The sequence below is a fragment of the Elephantulus edwardii genome, unplaced genomic scaffold, assembly GCF_000299155.1.
Source record: "Elephantulus edwardii isolate Elephantulus edwardi_28Jun2011 unplaced genomic scaffold, EleEdw1.0 scaffold00005, whole genome shotgun sequence".
Lineage (NCBI taxonomy): Eukaryota > Metazoa > Chordata > Mammalia > Macroscelidea > Macroscelididae > Elephantulus > Elephantulus edwardii.
This window is the reverse complement of record NW_006399755.1, coordinates 13,449,421-13,457,746: the sequence shown is the minus strand read 5'-3', so window position 1 is coordinate 13,457,746 and position 8,326 is coordinate 13,449,421. Positions and strand designations below refer to the sequence as shown.

The 8,326-nt window shown below is 46.5% G+C and overlaps 1 pseudogene; it reads right to left on the bottom strand.

The window, feature by feature from the left end:
- Positions 1–2,585: 2,585 nt before the first annotated feature.
- LOC102846435 lies at positions 2,586–7,236 on the bottom strand (annotated as a pseudogene).
- Between the last annotated feature and the right edge of the window lie 1,090 nt (positions 7,237–8,326).

The window sequence follows — 8,326 nt, the reverse complement described above, 5'->3', positions numbered from 1 at the left end:
GTCTTGGTAATACCTTTGTGTGTGTGTGTGTGTGTGTCTGACTGTGTCTGTCTACCATCAAATTGGATCTGACTGGTACAGGAGGAGATTGTCCCTCCTTCAGCAGAGCATCTGGTGGATTTGAAACGACGTGCATCTGTGAACCTTTATCTCTTTTATGCTCATTTAAAAATATATTTTAAAATCTGCATTTAAATTACACTCCTCTAGATTGTATTTTTTGATAAAGTATTAAATAGCTTTGGAGAATACAACCCTGAGACATACTTTTCCCGATTTTAAATTATGCAGTGTTCCTCTATTCTGTTTGGACAACTGCATCTTGCTCATACATATATGGATGTCAAATGAAGACAATTTAGTATTCTGGGATTCCTATTCTTAACAGTATGAGCAATGATTTATGATCCACGCAGTCAAATGACTTTGCATAATCAGTTAGGCACAAGCATTTGTCTTTCTGGTATTCTCTGCTTTCAGCCAACATCTATCTGGCACACAAATGATAACCCTTATGCCACTGCCTCTTCTGAATCCAGCTTGAGTTTTTGGCAGTTCTTCCTGATGTACAGTTGCAGTCATTTTGTAGTAATCTTCTGTAAGATTTCTTTGCTAACATTAATGTTATTATTCAAAAATTTCCACATTCTGTTGGGTCATCATTTCTTTGTGAATGGGAACAAATATGAATCTCTTTCAGTCAGTTGGCCAGGTAGCTGTCTTCTATTTTTGTTGCAAAGTCAGAAAAATTATGTGTCTGACTTGCATCTTTACTTCATATCTATTAAATCTGTATGCTAAAAAAATAATTCAAGAAGTAGGACTACATGAAGAGCAGCAATGTCTTATCAGGATTGGGGGAAGATTTGTCATTAGCCTGTGCTATGAAGATGAAACAATCTTGCTTAATGAAAATGGAGTAGATTTGAAATATTTGTTGCAGAAGATCAAAGACTGCATAAATAACATTGTTTTGGAATAGGTAGAAGAAAGTACATTCTAAAATGAATGGACAATTAGAAACCATGTGTATAATAATTAACAACTTTAGAACGGGAATTGGGAGAGGAAGAGAGAGCAAAGTGTGCATTATTACACAAATAATAATAAAAACAATGAGGGGAAAAGCCTATAGCCTTCAAAATGGGATATATGTCAACATTAAGGAAAAAAATTCCTCACCACTGGACCAAAGGCCAATATGACAGAGAAAAACTGAAGTCATCAACAATTTCATTTTTCTTGGATGCACACTCAGCGCTCACAATAGTAGTAGTCAAGAAATCAAAAGATATGTACAATTTGATGGAGGGATGAGGGAAATTGAAAGAATTTGTTCTTGAAAACTATATATTCAAACTTTATAAATAAACTAGTAGAAAAAAATTTTTTTAAAAAAAAAGATATGTTGCATTGGAGAAATGTGCTCTAAATGATCTTTCCAAAATTCTAGAAGTTTAAAGACTAGGTGTACCTGATCCAATTACTTCCCATGTGCCTGAAATTTGGACGATGGATAAGGATGACAGCAAAATCAATGCCTTTCAGTTGTAGGCGTTGGAGAAGATTATTGGATATCTCATGGACAACCCTAAAACAAATACATCTGTCTTGATGGCAGTGAAACCAGAGTGCTCTTTAGAAACAAGGATGGTGAAATTTCTTGTCACTTTTTACTTTTATATATCAATTTTAAGCAGTATTTTATTTACAACGGGATGGGGAAGGGGAGAGAAACACATGCATAGTCCAAATACAATGTTGAAAACAGCATTTTTCATAACAAAACCCCCAACACTAAGTGTTAATAGCATGTACATGAATTCAAGAAGGACCACCTTTTTTTTGTCTGCTGCACACATTTTATATAACAGTATGATATAAGAAATGGGTTGATATATTACCATTCTATACAGTGATTGAATCTTCTTGGATTTTCTTATTTCTAGTAATTACAGCACTTGCATGATTTACACTAGAATCGCTCTTGCTCATTTCAAGTTTCACACGGAAGAAAGAAGAGCTTCTTCCCAGGAACATCAGCATGGTCTAAGAGGGTGATCACTGTGACTTTTTGTCTAAAACCAGTTTTATCAGAGAAACAAAGCAACAATTTCTACATCTGCAAGACAAGAGTTGGGCTTCTGCCAGTATGTATAGATAGATGTGTGAGGGGATGTGTACATGTATGTGCACACAGGAGTCAATCCCTATCACCCAGGTAGTACTGGGAGGAATGCCCACAGAGAAAAAAATCTTCCCGCAACGTCAGAAAGTTATCGGGATTATGTTATAAGCTTGCATTATTTCAGGAATCGGTTTCTGAATATTATTTTTTTTCTTCTCACTTTTAAACATAAATGTTTAAAGTCTTGAAAATACAAATAAAAAATACGAATACGATGAACTTGTTTTTTCCACCCATTAATAAAGGCATGAGTCACCAGCAATGACAAAAAGAATCCAAACAAACCCCCTCAACAAAAACAAAAAAGCAAAAACAAAAACAAGCAAACCCAAAAAACAAACAAACAAAAACAAAACACAAAAAAGGACACAGGACACCTGGTGGAGCTCTCATGTTGCTACAAACCCTTGATGAACTTTTCCAGTGTATCCCCTGTGGTGTCCCCCACTAAGGGAAAGCTCACTGGATAGTGCATTCCTGGTGGACGGTGTTGAGCTGTGGAAGCATTGCACTCTGTTCAGGGTTCCTCGGGTGTCCCTGATCTATGGAGGTGGCCATGGTGACAATGAGTACGGGGAAGAGGAGCCAGTCTGAGGAGAGACATGGTGAGGCAAAGTCTGGGGCTGTATCCCTGGAGGTGGACTGGAATGTGGTGGCTGGGATTGGGGCCAGGGAGACTGGACAGGGGCTTGAGATCATACCTGGTTACTGAGGGACATGGTCATCTGCTGGCCAGGGAGGTGAGAAGCCTGGGGCTGTCCTGAGAGTATGTGCTGCTGGGGACTCACGGGGTTTGGCTGGCCTGGGAACCCAATTTGCTGCTTCATCTGCTGCGGTTGCAGAATCCGTTGCCGCAGGGCCTGCCGGATGCTGAGCGTTCCCTCTGCACCCAGCCCCAGCTGCTCCAGCTGCCCCAGCTGGGCTGCCATCTGGCCCATAGAGCTGCCCTGGATGGGGAGATGCTGAGGCATCCGCTGTGGCTGCATGGCTGGGGGATAGCCTTCAGGTCCCTGTGGCTGCTGGAACTGGCCATGTCCGGCCATGCTTTCAGTCATGCCCTCACTCCCCTTCTGCTGTTGCTGCTGTTGCTGCTGCTGCTGCTGTTGCTGTAGCAGCTGCCTCCACATCTCTCTGTTCTGTGGATTCATACTCGCTATGTTGGGTTTATGGTCTGGGTTCACGATGTTCATTGCTTGGCCCTTGGGGTTCAGGTCTCCCCTGGCCTGCTGGGGTGGAGGCACCCCAGGCCATGACACATTGTCTTGTATGGTGTTCAGGTTCTGCAGGCTGGGCTGGGAGTGCAGACCACCCTGTGGTTGCAGGCTGGACTGGTTGGCCACATACTTGGCCATGCGCAGCTTGATGAAGGCAGCCATGAGCGGAGGGTTGGACCTGAGGATGCTGAGCACCTGCTGCTGCTGCTGAGGGGAGCTGGGGGGCTTAAGAGTCTGCAGCAGGTCTTGTAGCGCACTGGGACTGATGCTTCTAGGTGGCTGCACGCTGGGCATCCATGGCCCAGCCACAGCCTCCTGGGCTGGCATGGACATCACTGGGCTTGGCATGGCAGGCACCTGCTGCTGTGGGGGCATGGGGCCCTGTTGCCACTGGCCTGGTGGCATATTGGCTATGACGGGCCCACTGACCTGGCTGGGGCCCGGCACATTCAGACCCACTGGCCTCATCTGGCTCACAGGGGTGACCATATCCATTCGCCCTGGGGACATGCTGTTGTTGATGTTGACATGGTGCAGGTGCTGCTGCTGCTGCTGCTGGGCCTGGTCCTCAATCGGCCTTGCTGCCTCCACTGCTGCTAGTGAAGGTTGGGCAGGAGGTGGGGGTACAGGCCCCTGGAAGGTGGGCTTCCCCGCAGACACTGTAGTTGGAGGCTGAGTCGAGGCCACACTGGGGAAGCCAGCTGGAGACATGCTCACAGGCGAGGATGGCTGGGGCAGCGGTGGGGGCTGTGGAGTCTGAGGTGTGTTGGGCTGCTGTGTAGGGGTGCCAGGTGGAGCTGAGGTAGGAGAAGGCAGGCTCTGCTGAGGCACATTGCTGGTGTTTATGGTGGCCATCTGCTGCAAGGAGTGCTGGCTCTGCTTCTGGCCGAGCTTGTGTTTTATGTTGAGGCAGAAGGGCACGGGGCATTTGTTCTCTTGGCAGTCTTTGGCATGGTAGCAGCAGAGGGCAATGAGCTGCTTGCAGATGGGACAACCACCACTGATCTTGTGCTTGCAGCCCTTGGAATGCTGCACCAACTGCTTCATCCTCTGGCAGGACAGCAGGAAGCAGTTGGCATTGCGGCACTGGCAGGCATGCAGTAGGGACTGGGTGCAGCGCTGGATGCGCAGGTGCTGTGACTCCTGGAGGCTCTTGGACTGTGGCTCACCCTGGCTGCTACCCTCATCATCCAGACCCAACCCCCACTTGACCATCTTGTGGCTGTGGCTCTTGGTGTTGCAGCAATTGATGCATAAGTCATAGTCCTCACTCACGGTGCAGTGCCAGGGTGCATCCACCTGGTGCTTACACTCGTTGCAGATGTAGATGAAGTGGTCCTGGCCCTGGGTGTGCAGCCTCACCAGCATGCACAGTGTTGACCACTTGGTGCGGCGCAGGGAGGAGAACTCCCAGTGCCTGTTCCTGGCCAGTGTGAGGAAGGCATCACGCCTGTCCATGAGGTCGCAGCTGAGCAGGGGGTCGGGGTCCACGATGGGGGGCAGGGTGTTTATGACAGGCTCAGCGTGCAGGTGGATCACAAAGAAGATCTTTTTGTGCTTCTCCATGGTGGTATAGAGCTTCTGTGATAGGTCGTTGGACACGTTGGCATTCCTGGGTTTTTTATCGGCTCCACTAATGCTGCTTTTGTTCTTGTTGGTATTCTTTTTCTTGGAGTTCTTGCTGTCTCCTTGGCTGCCCTCAGGAGTCTCGCTGGCGGCTCTGGTCTCCTCTTTCTTCCTCTCCTCTTCTTCTTGTTCAAGCTCCTTGATGCTCTCTTCCAAAGTGATGGGCCAGAAGTCACCTTCAAAGTAAGGCAGCTCCTTGGCACTTGTGAGCCTGTCCTCTGTGGCTTGTTTGAAAATGTCCTTGTAGCCATGAATGATCTGCTCTGCAAATGCCTTGTCCAGCATTTTTTTGTACCACTCCTGTAGGTGTTTTGGCTTTGGGATTTTCTGATCAGGTGGGTGGCAATGGAAGATGTAGTCGTCTCCTTCTCTTGGGGGACAGGTCCAGACGTGGCTTGTCACATACCCCAGTTTCTTCACATATTCTAGATAACCAATGAGAATCTCATGGTAGACAGCTGTGCGTAGGCAGTGGGGCTGGAAGAAGTGGATGCTATCCAGATAAGATATGTATACACATCTTGTATTGGGAGGGGGGCAGTTGGAGCCATACTCCTGGACATGCATTCCAAAAAAGCAGGTATCCAAGCCGTCAATTTCCTCAAAAGCAAAGAGTGCTTTGGTTCAGTATGGGAAGGACTCTGACATCTCCCCAGAATCCACAAACCGTGACTTCATGCCCGGCTTCACTTCCACCCTCTTGTCTGAGCTCGCCACCACTCGGATAAAAACCTCTCCGGCTTCAGGGTGATTCTGTTGCTGCAGAAACTTGTTCACACGGTCTTCTAAGTGGGTTCCCAATCGTGTTGCTTGCAGTTGCTTTGCGCGGAATTCGTTTTCTTTTCGAGTTCTGCCGGTTTTCCTCAAGCAGCTGTCACATACAAAACCTGAGGGCCAGATGATGTCACAGTGCAGCACACAGATCTGATGGATCTTCCGGCCACATTCCTTGCAATCCACAAATGGTTCGGGGTCTAAGGTGTCGTTTTTCTTCTTCTCAAACTGATCCTTTGAAATGGTTGTCTGGGGCTGTGAAGGGTCGTCACCCAGGGTAACATTCTCCCCCTGGATCTCTGTGAAACACTTCTCACAGAAATGATACCTGTTCTGGTAGCTGTAGTAGGCAGCGTCCCGAGGAATCGTACACAACTCCTTCCCATAGCAGCACAAAGTCTGTGGGGAAAACTCATACTTGCGTCCACAGCAATATCCAAGTGACTGCATCACAGGATCAATTTCCTGTTCAAAGACCTTGGCAAGTTTGCTGCAAAACTTGTAGACTTGGGACATCTTCTGATTGTAGAGCCAAGCATTGTTAAATATGAGCCAGACATTGTCCACATACTGCCAGGGCTCCCGGTACTGGCCTGTGTCCAGTTTGCACTTGATGGTAGAAAGGTCCATGGGATTCTTCACAATGTCAAAATAATCAGGGATTCCTAGGAGCTCGGGATCCACTGGCTGCTGAAAAGGTAAAGACTCTGGGTACTGTTGATATAGTGCTTTCAGAGTTGGCATGAGAGCCTGGTGTAGCTCCTCTGGCTTGAAGATTTTTTTCTGGGGTTGCAAGGGTGAGGTCGACTGAGTGGCTGGGCCAGTGGTGCTGTTCTCCTCTTCCTCCTTCACCTCTACATTGAGTTCAGATTTCTTATCATTCACTTCCATCAGCTCTGACTTCTGCTCAGTTATGACTGTGTCCTCTTTTACCTGAGAAGATTCTTGCAAATACTCCTCCATCATCTCAACCCTAAGCTCCCCCTTAGGGTCTCAAGATTCAGGCTCAGGTTCCTCCACCTTGGCTTCAGTCTTTATTTCCACAGCACAGGCACATCAGTTCCTTGCTGCTGGGAAGGGGTTTCTGTACTGGCCACCGATGATGGAGTGGGAACCCTGTTATCGATGCTGGTAGTTGCCTGGGAAAGCGGCATGCCTGGAGGTTGGGCATGCACAGATGTTGGCTGCTGCTGAGATGACTGTGGGGTGGAGACTGATGGGGGCTGCACGGGGGTTGAAGCCTGTGGTGTCACCTGGGCTGGTGCTGTAGCCTGCACTGTTGGGGTGCTCTGGGTCTGGGTGGCACTGGGCACTGAGCCGGGAGTAGAGGTGGGAGTTTGGCCAAAAGATGACTCAGGAGTGGATGGCTGTGTTGCGGCTGCTGGCTGGGGAGGAGTCAATCCCAGGTGGTGTTGGGTGCTGCAGAGAAGGCATTCATCTCACTTTCGTTGAGTATATTTCAGACCTTAGAGATAGAGAGACATAATATTCATAAAGGTAGCTGTTGATAGACGTCTAAGAGTTGAGTATGACTCATAGCCACTCTATGAACAACAGATTTGAAACTTTTCCTATTCTGTGCCATCCTCACCATTTCTGATATGCTTGTGCCCATTGCTGCTATCATCATGTCAATCCATCTCATTGAGAATGTCCTTCTCCTTTACTAACCCTCCCTCTTTCTCAGCATGGTGTCTCTTTTCAAGGAATAGCCTCTTCTAGCAACATGCCCAAAGTATATGGGTCAAACCTTCTCCATGTTTGTGTCTAAGAGCCACCTTGGCTAGACTATTTCCACGGAAAGTTAGAGGGGTCAGTGAAAGAGAGGAAGATCTTCCATGAAAGGAATTAACACAGTGACTACCACATGGACTTGAGTAAGACAAAGATTGTGAGGATAGCACAGGATAGGACAAAGTTCAGATCTGCTGTTCATAGGGTTGCTGTAAGTTGTAGTTCACTTGTTGACACCTAACAACAACAGATTATATCTGCACTTGCTTCTAATAGGAACCTAAAGAAGAACAAAAAAAAAAAAAACAAGACAAAGAAACAAAACCCCCCAAAACTACTTTAGTTTGTGTACATTATTAAAGGTATTATGTTTTATCAAAGCAGATTAAAGGATGCAAAGATTTAGCACGATATGCAAGTCACAATGAAGAAACAAGATCTTCCTATAACCAAGGAATCATCAAAAGAAGATTGGAGGAGAACACAGAGTGACTGTATCTAAAAGTTTTGTGTGACATAGAAGAATTTCACAGAACAACAGAATCAAGAGGAAATGGTGATAAAAGAGGACGTTAAAGCTGCTTTAAGAAATTAGTAAGACACAAGGTCGCAGTAATTGATGGAATACAAATCGACATATTTCAGGAAACAGATGCTACCCTGGAGGTGCTCACCACATTATGCTAAGAAATCTGGAATACAAGTACTTGGTCAACAGACTGGAAAAGACCCCTATGTATCCTAATTCCAAAACAACACCATCTGGTAGAGTGTGGAAATTATCAAACAA